General features: G+C 48.7%; 1 protein-coding gene across 1 annotated transcript in view; it reads left to right on the top strand.

Annotated features, from left to right (window-relative positions):
- The first annotated feature begins 4,884 nt into the window (after nucleotides 1-4,884).
- Sertad2 (SERTA domain containing 2) overlaps nucleotides 4,885-9,054 on the top strand; it is a 117,915-nt gene continuing 113,745 nt past the window's right edge. Inside the window, exon 1 of the mRNA XM_041669059.1 lies at nucleotides 4,885-5,368. The gene's annotated coding sequence lies outside the window, so the exon portion shown is untranslated. The remainder of the gene's footprint in view (nucleotides 5,369-9,054) is intronic.

The following is a 9,054-nucleotide window of genomic DNA, read 5'->3' as shown; positions in this document are numbered from 1 at the left end:
CCTTTGCCTTCCGACAGCAGCCCTCCAGCCAGAGCCTTGAGGGACGCCTGCATTTACCTCCTGACCAGTCCTCTGTTGCAGATCTTTTGCTCCAAAACTGTTCACACCACTGCCAAATGGTCACCTTAAAAAAAAATCGAAGTTGACGGCCTGGGTTATATCCTACCCTGGCTTTAGTTTCACACCTCTCAGCAGAGGGGCGCAGATGAAGTCCCGCGTGAATGCCTGCTGTTAACAGGAAACCAGTAGAGTCAAGGACCCCAAGGCCTCAGCCCTGTAGGAATGGCAACGCTGCCCCCAGCCCCACGCACCAAAGTTGTAACGGTGGGGCGAACACGGAAGGCTAGATGATGACGCGGCCCCTGGGAGTACAGAAGGCAGACACAGATCCTTTCGGGTTGCGTTTCTGGATCTGAGAGTCCCAGTGGTGGAAAGCGGTGACAAGCAGTGTAGACTCCAAGTGAAGTGGGAATCCTGGGAAACGGGCTCCCGAAAACCTTCATGTCTGCAGGATCCCAGTCTGGACCCATAGCTAGAGGGGTCGCCTGACGTTTCTCAGCCCACCAAGAAGGGGTTCAGGCAGCTGGGCTCAGTCATACCACACACCTTCCTGCTGAACCCCCAGCTTAGGCCCAGACCTGCTCCTGCATAAGAACATCTGAGGGCCATGAAGCTGTAGCCATTACTAAAGGTCAGAGTTCAGGCTGCCAGTAATGAGCCATTAAGGAGAGTCAGCAGAGACCAGCTTTTAAAGCAGCGGGATCCATATAGCAGGGTTATTCTGGATGCTCCTTTGTGGGAGATGATTGTTTTCAACTTGCCTGTGGAGGAGAGATATATAACCTAATAGTGCTAGTAAAAATTTTAAGAAACGGTTTCTTCACCACCTGCCCTTGCCTTTAGCACGCAGCACCCTGACTCTATCCCCAAACTGCTTGGTGACAATTCCACTTGTCAATCAGTCAGTCCTGGTTTCAGAAGGGAGCTGCACCTCTGCATAAGCCACTCTCCACAGACAATCTCTCTGCCTTTGGGACTTTGGAGAGGCCTTTGTGTTTATGGCTTGTTTCCCAACTCCCGGCTGACATCACAGCTGCAGCTACTGCTTGTCACTGTGATTGTGCTAGCGCCCACAGCTTTCTAAGAAGTGTACAAACAACACACACATAAACATGCTGGGGCTAGTCTGGAAATGAAGCTTTTTAAAATCCTGGAATGCGTGACTGTTTCTAACTAGGAAACAGGCATGAGCAGAAAGGGTCGCCGAGTGGCGGGACTGCTCCATGTTAGAGCTGCCGCTCGGCTGCACCCACTCTTGAAAATTGGAAAGGGAGCCCCAGGGAATGCCGGGAGAAGCCATGGCAGTAGGAACTGTTGGGGGAACGTAGATAGAAGAGCCACAGCGTGCATGTGTGCGCATGTGCTGCAAACCTGCTAGCTCACTTGAGTTAGAGGGGAGTCAACTGCATTGGTAAGGTTGCCCCACCATAGTGGTGCAGGCACTGCTGCGATGAACACCTCCTGCTCTCAGCTTAAGGACCCCTACAAAGCCTCCAAGAGTTCAGGAAGTTCTAAAGGTGGGGTTATTAAGACAGACAGTAAACAACTCAGAAGTCTCAGAAGTTCCTGAAACATACCAGATTCACAAGGCTTCTCCCTCCCCAAGGTTATAAAAGCAATAAAGACTGGGAAGGAGGGAGACTCTCTGACCTTAGGTGCTGGGAGGAGAGAGACTCTCTGACTTAAGATGCTGCAGGCAAGTCGTGCAGAAAGCTCCAAGATTTCAGCTTTGGTGAGTTGTCACTAAGGCTGGGGTGGGATTTTTATGACATAACTGCCCTTGAGTAATCCATTTCTGTAAGTAATCCTGTGTCCATACCACCGTTAAGAAACCCTAGGAAGTCAGGCAGTGGTGGTGCTCTGGAGGCAGGGGCAGGGGGAGCTTTGAGTTTGAAGCCAGCCTGGTTTACAGATGGAGTTTCAGGAGAGCCAGAGCTCTGACATAGAGAAAACCTGTTTCGAAAAACCACCCCACCTCCAAACAAAACAAAACAAAACAAAAAACTCCCAAGAAATTCATTAGTTTACTGAGTTAGACCTTTATGAGTGTTACTTTGGTTTGCCCCCAGTAATTAGACATTTGTCACTGTGTCCTCAAGAACAGAGCCACACAACACTCTCCACTCAGACTTGAGCACAGGAAATATGCAAGTGACCATGAAAAGATCATAAAATAGAAGACAAGAGAGAAAGAGAAATGAGAGGAATAAGGGTAAAGACAGGTTTCTAATGAAGGGGTTAGTATTTTAATATTCAGGTCATTTGAGCTATTTGCTTAAGCAGCAACTGACCTATAGACCTGAGGGGAGACCCAGGAATCGTGGACCTTCCACACTTTAAGAAATATTGGAAGAAGGAGAGCACAGAACTCTAAAGTGACACATAGCGAGGAATGGAGGTAAGCCACAGCTTTTCCACCACAAGATGCTAACTCTTATTTGGAGATTTTCCACGTAGTCAAAAATCTGCTTTTATGGGAGCTGGAGAGATGGCTCAGTGGTTAAGAGCATTGCCTGCTCTTCCAAAGGTCCTGAGTTCAATTCCCAGCAACCATATGGTGGCTCACAACCATCTGTAATGAGGTCTGTTACCCTCTTCTGGCCTGCAGGCATACACACAGATAGAATACTGTATACATAATAAATAAATAAATGTTTTAAAAAAATCTGCTTTTATTATGGTATATATAATAATTCATTATATTCACCTGTCTATAAAACCTCATAAAAGAAGGTTTTATATATAACATCAGTAAGTTGGAGAGATGGCTCAGCAGTTAAGAACACTTTGCTGTTCTTGCAGAGGACCCAGGCTTGGTTCCCAGCACCTACACAGTTGTGAGCAACCTTCTCTGACTCCAGTTCCAGGGGATCCAGTTCCCCCTTTTGGCTTCCACAGACACCAGGCACTAGTGAAGGACACATTACCACATACAATCAAACACTCATAAGCATAAAATAAAACATAGTACAGTAACCCAGATTAGAAATACAGCGTTTTTGCCACTGAGAGAGATCTGGCTGGTTTAGTTTTTCATAGGTTGACCTGACTTTGTTCACCTACTACCAACCGTGAGGCTGAAGGTGAGAACACTGGGTCCCCTGCACAGCTCCAAAGTGGTTTCAACACAGTAAGAGAAAATGCATTCACGGGCTGTGTGCTACAAGATGTTCCTGGCACAGCTCGCTTTCCTTAGCAGATTCTGGGCTCCAGAAAGAACTCATGGAGTAGGGTTGTGTCACAACTAAGCCTCGGAACAGTATGGTCTGTATCCTAAACTGACCACAATGAAGGAAAAAAACCAATGTGACTAGAGCAAACCTTTGCCTCAATTCTGTCGTTTCTGATTTCCAGGCCACTGTTGATTTCAGTTTTGGGGTGGGGTGTATTTTACTTCAAGAACCTATAGCAATGTCGTCTCGCTAGTACTTGACTTTGTCAGAAATGGTTACGTATTCATGGTGGATTTGAATGGGAGTGCAATTGTTTTAAGCCTCAGGAAATCGTCTCTGAATCTGAAGAAGTCAAGGCAGTAAGGATGAAACAGGTGGAAGGTCCAGCCTGGGATACACCAGCAAGTAGCAGGACAGCCAGGGGTAGGTAACAAGACCCTCTCTCCAACAACATTCAAAATTAACAGAATGCATTTTGTAGGGTAAGAAGATGAGTTTTGTCAGTGTGTCTGTTTTCTGGGATTTCCTTCAAGTACTAGTGCACACAAAGGGTTAAAGTCTGTGAAGTGATTACTGGATAGTAGCCAAAATATTGAGACATGCTGGGAATGAGTACCAAAGCACGGAGGCACTGCCTTAGGGTTCAAGGTGAGGAAGTGGGAGAGAGTGCAGAGGGACAGAAAGATAAGCCCCACACAAGTCCTGCAAAGCCCGAAAGAAGTCGTTCACGCCAGCTTAAAAACTGTCATTTCCAGAAACCCAATAAAGGAACGAGTGTACTGAGGAGCTGTTTAAACCTGTCCACACCCTAGGTGACTTCCCCACAAAACGGGCAAATCCTGGGCCAAAGTGACTGGTACGTCTCGCGTCTTTGGCTCCTCAAATCCCAGAGCACATGCCCACCGGACTTCACATCGGGCTGTTTGAGGAGTGGGCGCTGCGTGGACGCCGATCAAGTTTGGATCAGATTCACTCCGAATCGCCCGGCAGGGTCCGCCTGCAGGCTTCGCAAGGGACCGCCGGTGCGCCCCTCCAGCCTGTGTCCGGTCACGCCGCTCCGCCCCGCCCGTGCTGCCCGGCTCTCACACGCTGACTTGCGTGACTGACCCGGGCCGGGAGGACTGGAAGACCGCGCGGGAGGAGGGGGCGAGAGCACGGGCCCGCCCACTCCTCGCCGCCAGCCTCTCCTCCTCATTGGCCACAGGCCGGCGTCCATCACTCGCAGGTGGCGCTCTGATTGGCGAAAAGCGCACTTCTAGAACGAGGAGGGCAGAGTGACTCCGCGGGTCTCCCGCGGCTCTTTTTCTCCTCCCCCTGCTCAACGTCCACCCACCTCTCCCCACCCCCATCGCTTCCCCCGCCCGGTGCGCGACAGTGTCCTTAGAAGACTCATTGGGCCAGGGGCGAAGCCAGCCACCAGCGAGCCCCATCGCCATTGGTTGACGATCACGCCCGTCAAGGCGGCGCGCCCCGCCACTGGGCATCCTTGCTGCGCTCCCGCCCCGCCGCCTCCTCCCTCGCGACTCTCCCGGGCCCCCTACCCCGCCCGCCCCGCCGCTTCTTCCCGGTCCAGCTGGGCGGGGACTGCCCTAGGACTCTTTAAAGTCTGTGAGTCACTGCACAACCCATCAATCCAATTAAATGTCTTGAGCTAGCCGAGCGGGCGGTGCTCCCCGCCGCCGGCCGCCCCTGCTCTCGGCGCCCCGCTATCCATGGCTGGCTGGCTGTACTCCTCCCGGTGCGCCCTCCTCCCGCATCTCGCCAGCCACGGCAAGTTCCCCACAGCCAGCCTCTGCCCCCAGGCCGCCGCGGCATGGGCTAGACCCCGAGCCGCTTCTTGCCGTCTCCGGTCCAGCCCGTGCGCGGTCTCGCTCCTTTAGCCCTCCTCGCCCGTCCCCGCCGTTCCCCCGACAGTCAGTCCATCACCCGGTCGGCTTTCCTCCGCGGGGCAGCGGCGGAGTACCAGCGGGCTCGGTAGGAGCGGGCACCCCCATTCCGCTCCTCCTCCCGCTCCTCCGCGCTCTCACTCGTCGGGTTCCCGGTCCCACACCGAGGGACGCGCCGACCGACGCCCGCTCTCCGCGGCCGTACGACCCGCCTGGGAGCTGGACCCGGCGCCCACTTCTTCGCGGAAGGTGAGTATGGCGCGGGGTTTTGGGTGGGGTGGTCTAAGAGAAAAAAAAAATTGGCTGCTAGGCCACTTTTGGGAAGGGCAGGGATCAGGTTGTGGTTGGAGGTTCCCGGTCCGGCGTGGATTTGAGGAGGCGACTCCCTCCTTCCCTGGCTCGCTCTTTCCCCGCCCTTGACGCCCTCCTTCTCCTGTCTTGCTGTACATGTAGGTATTGCCAGACTTCCACCAGCGGGGCATTAAGCCGCTTGTAAAATAATTGGTGCTGGCATGCTTTCCGTCTTTTGAATGCCTAAGTGAGCAGTAATAGGCAGCGATGTGATCTGATAGACTGAGTGCCCTGCAAAAAGTGTAAAATGCCTAATGGGCATATTTTCCTCTAAATCAAAGTTAACTTTCATTCAAAGAACGCAAAGCAAAAGGTGTTTTTAATTTGAACGCATGGTGATAGAGGAGGAGAAGACTGGTTGCCAAGTGGCATTGCTTAGCTTTTATTTTGAAGCAATTTTGTGGGTTTTCTTCTGAAAAAAATGTGAATTCAGTATTGAAGGTTATGAAGTCTGAACCTGTTGGAAGAGAACAAGGTAAGAGAGGAATCCAGCATGGTGTGTCCACTTCGGGCTTCCTCCACCTTAGGGAGGCATTACAACACAGAACCTGTCACTCAGTCACTGGCTGCAGTGCAGAGCTGTATGGATGGAAAGAGTGGTTTAGGTTTTGTTTCTTTTTCTATACCTTTTGTATGCTTGACTGTTCTTTAAACAATGTTACTCTGCAGAATTTCCTCAATTTTAGATTTGGTTTCTCCATCTTATGCGCCTCCAAACTACAGGTACCCACACCTCTCTATGCTTCATAAGGATCTTCCCTTCTGGCTCTGTAATATTTATTTTGAGGTGAGAGATTGATAAGACATGGTTGCTCCGAACTGGATTCTGAGGTTGCTGTTTAGCCGTTAGTAGTTTTGAGCTGGTGTTGCCCCTTTAAATCGAGTTCTCTGTTAGTTGTCCACAAGATTTAACTTCGGCCAAACCAAACATGTTTTGAAATATTAAAACACAACATTGGCCTCTTAGTCGTTCATTTTCGACTTCTCTTTCAGACTAACCAGAATAAGTTGTTACTAAATTTAATTTTAAAGAATAGACTGTTCCTGTGCTGAAATCTGCCAAGTTGCTCCAGAAGATCTCTTTTTAGAGAGCAGAAATGTGGTTATGATCAGTCCAAAGTGATGAAGTCGAAAAGTGACTTAGATGTAGAAATGCTGTTTTAAAGACATGCTTGTCACCAGTTCCCAGGCCTTTCAGGAAGACTCACACAAAGCCTCTTTGGATTGTTTAATAAATTTACCTTGTGACTTTTTCATGAGGATGAAGCTGCCTAGCACCGGGGACCCTGCTGTCTGAATTTGGATTTTGCCACTCTCTCTCTCTCTCTCACTGGCTCTGTGACCTTGGACACATTTCAAACAATCTGGGCTGTAGTGGTTTTCTCCAGTTGTTTCTCCAGAAAGACTCCTCTTTAAAAGTTTTTTTCTCTCACCACGCGGGTGGTGGCGCACACTTTTAATCCCAGCACTCAGGAGACAGAGGCAGGAAGAGCTCTGTGAGTTCTAGCCTGGTCTGCAGAGCGAGTTCCAGGACAGGTTCCAAACCTACACAGAAAAAACTCTGTTTTGAAAAAACAAAACAAAAAGCAAAACAAAAAACAAAACAAAAAAAAAAAACAAAAACACCCCCCCCTCCAAAAATAGTTTTTTTTCTTTTAAGGATTAATAAGATGCTTACCATAGATACGTCATTGTGGGAAGATAGGTATCTGTGTAGTATTTAGGGACTGGGGAGATTGTTCACTTGGGAGTCTATATTTTTGAATTCAGATTCTCAGTACCTACAAAAAGGTGGTAGCCTTCCTGTAATCCCACTACTCAGAGCTGGAGACAGGGACTCTTGGGGCAAACTAGCAAGTTAGACTACCCAAATTGGCAAGCTCTAGGTTCAAGCAAGAGACCCTAGCTTCATAAAAGATGGACACTTGATGTCAGCCTTTGACCTCCACACGCATTGCATGTATTTTTGCACAGATACATGAATACACGCACCATACCCACAGGGCTGGGAGTGGCAAGTGGGGCTCCAGACAAGGCTGCTAGTGATCAGCAGGAGCCCATCTGTCAGGGAGTCTGAGGCGAAAGGATGACCTGAAACCAAGATGCAGACCATAGTGGAGCTTTTTCTGAAACAAACAAAACAACAGACAAAGAAACTAAAGCCCAAACAAAATGAAAAGAGAGTGTTCTTGACTGGGGTCCTATAGGCCCAAGTCTCAGTATGCTTTTGCTGTCTCTGTGCCCTGGGCCAAGTTAACGTTGGATATTTTCACCTATGAAATGGTAACAGTAGCATACTGTTATGAGGACAGAATGAATTAGCATGTGCAGAGATTTTGAATAGTGCTTGGTCCATCTTCCCGAGTTTAGCTCTCTTACGGTTCTTGTGTACAGATGACTTTAAAAAAAAGGAGGGTGTTTGGGAATCCAACCTCGAACCCTGCCTGTGTGAAGGCAGGAGCTCTACCACTGATTGGCATTCTTAGCCCCAGTGGTAAAATTTTTATAAAGCATCATTGCCGTTAAGCAGACTTTTATCGTATGCCTGATGTTTGAATTAGAGTTTATGTGAAACGTTTAAGAAGCTCAGTTTTTTAGAAGCCAGATATGGTGGCACATTCCTGTAAGCCTGTACTCCAGAAGCAGGGAAAGCCACAAATTTGAGGCCGTCTTGGTCTACATAGAAAGTTCTATGCCAGCCAGGACTTCATAACAAGACCTTGTCTCAAAAATGCCATCAGAAAGGCTAGGGAGATAACTCAGTTCATAAGTTGCTTGCCTTGTAAGCACAAGGACCCGAATTAGATCTCCAGGCCCCACATTGAAAAGCTGGATCTGGTGTTGTGGGCTTGCAATCCCAGCGCTGCGGAAGCTGCAACAGGCCACTGCTCCCTGACCAGCTAATTTAGCCGACTTGGCAGGTTCCAGCCCAGTGAGCGGCACTGTCTCAAAAACAAAGTAGACAGTGCCTAAGCAATGCTTGAGGGTGTCCTCTGGCTTCCATGTGTGGGTGATCGCATATGCACGTACCTGCACATGGGAACATGCATACTTATACTCAGAAGTGAAGGAGGGAGACTCAGTTATTGGGCAAGACATATTGTAATATACTTGTAACCCTGGCACTCAGGAAACTCAAGCAAAAAGACCAGAAATTAAAGGCTGACAGGGTTATATAGTGAGATATTGTTCTGAAAAATGGCTTTTAGCTCCCTGGATGAGTTGAGTTGTCCGCACTCTTTCTCTTCTTTTTTCTTTTTGAGAAAGGCTCTCACTCTAGTCCAGGCTAGCTTCAAGCCTGTTTGAGCCTCCTGAATGCTAGCATTACAAGTTCGAGGACCCATTGCATTTAAATTTGCAGAGTAGCTTGTACCCACCTCCATTATAAAATTGTTACAGAAATCACATGGCGGTTGTTGTCTGTGGCTTTTGCCTGTAAAACTAACAGTAGCATTTCACTGCTGAGTTCATTGCTGGTGCCTCACTTGGCATATAAAAAGTAAATAACTGTGGAATTAATTGAACAATGTTTTTTTCCAAATTGTTTATGAATGGTGGACTGTGCATGTTAAGTGTGGTACTGT

The sequence above is a fragment of the Microtus oregoni genome, unplaced genomic scaffold (assembly GCF_018167655.1).
Source record: "Microtus oregoni isolate MIOR12 unplaced genomic scaffold, Mior012 000019F_ref0000042, whole genome shotgun sequence".
NCBI classification, from domain to species: Eukaryota; Metazoa; Chordata; class Mammalia; order Rodentia; family Cricetidae; genus Microtus; species Microtus oregoni.
This window is presented reverse-complemented; position numbering and strand designations above follow the sequence as displayed.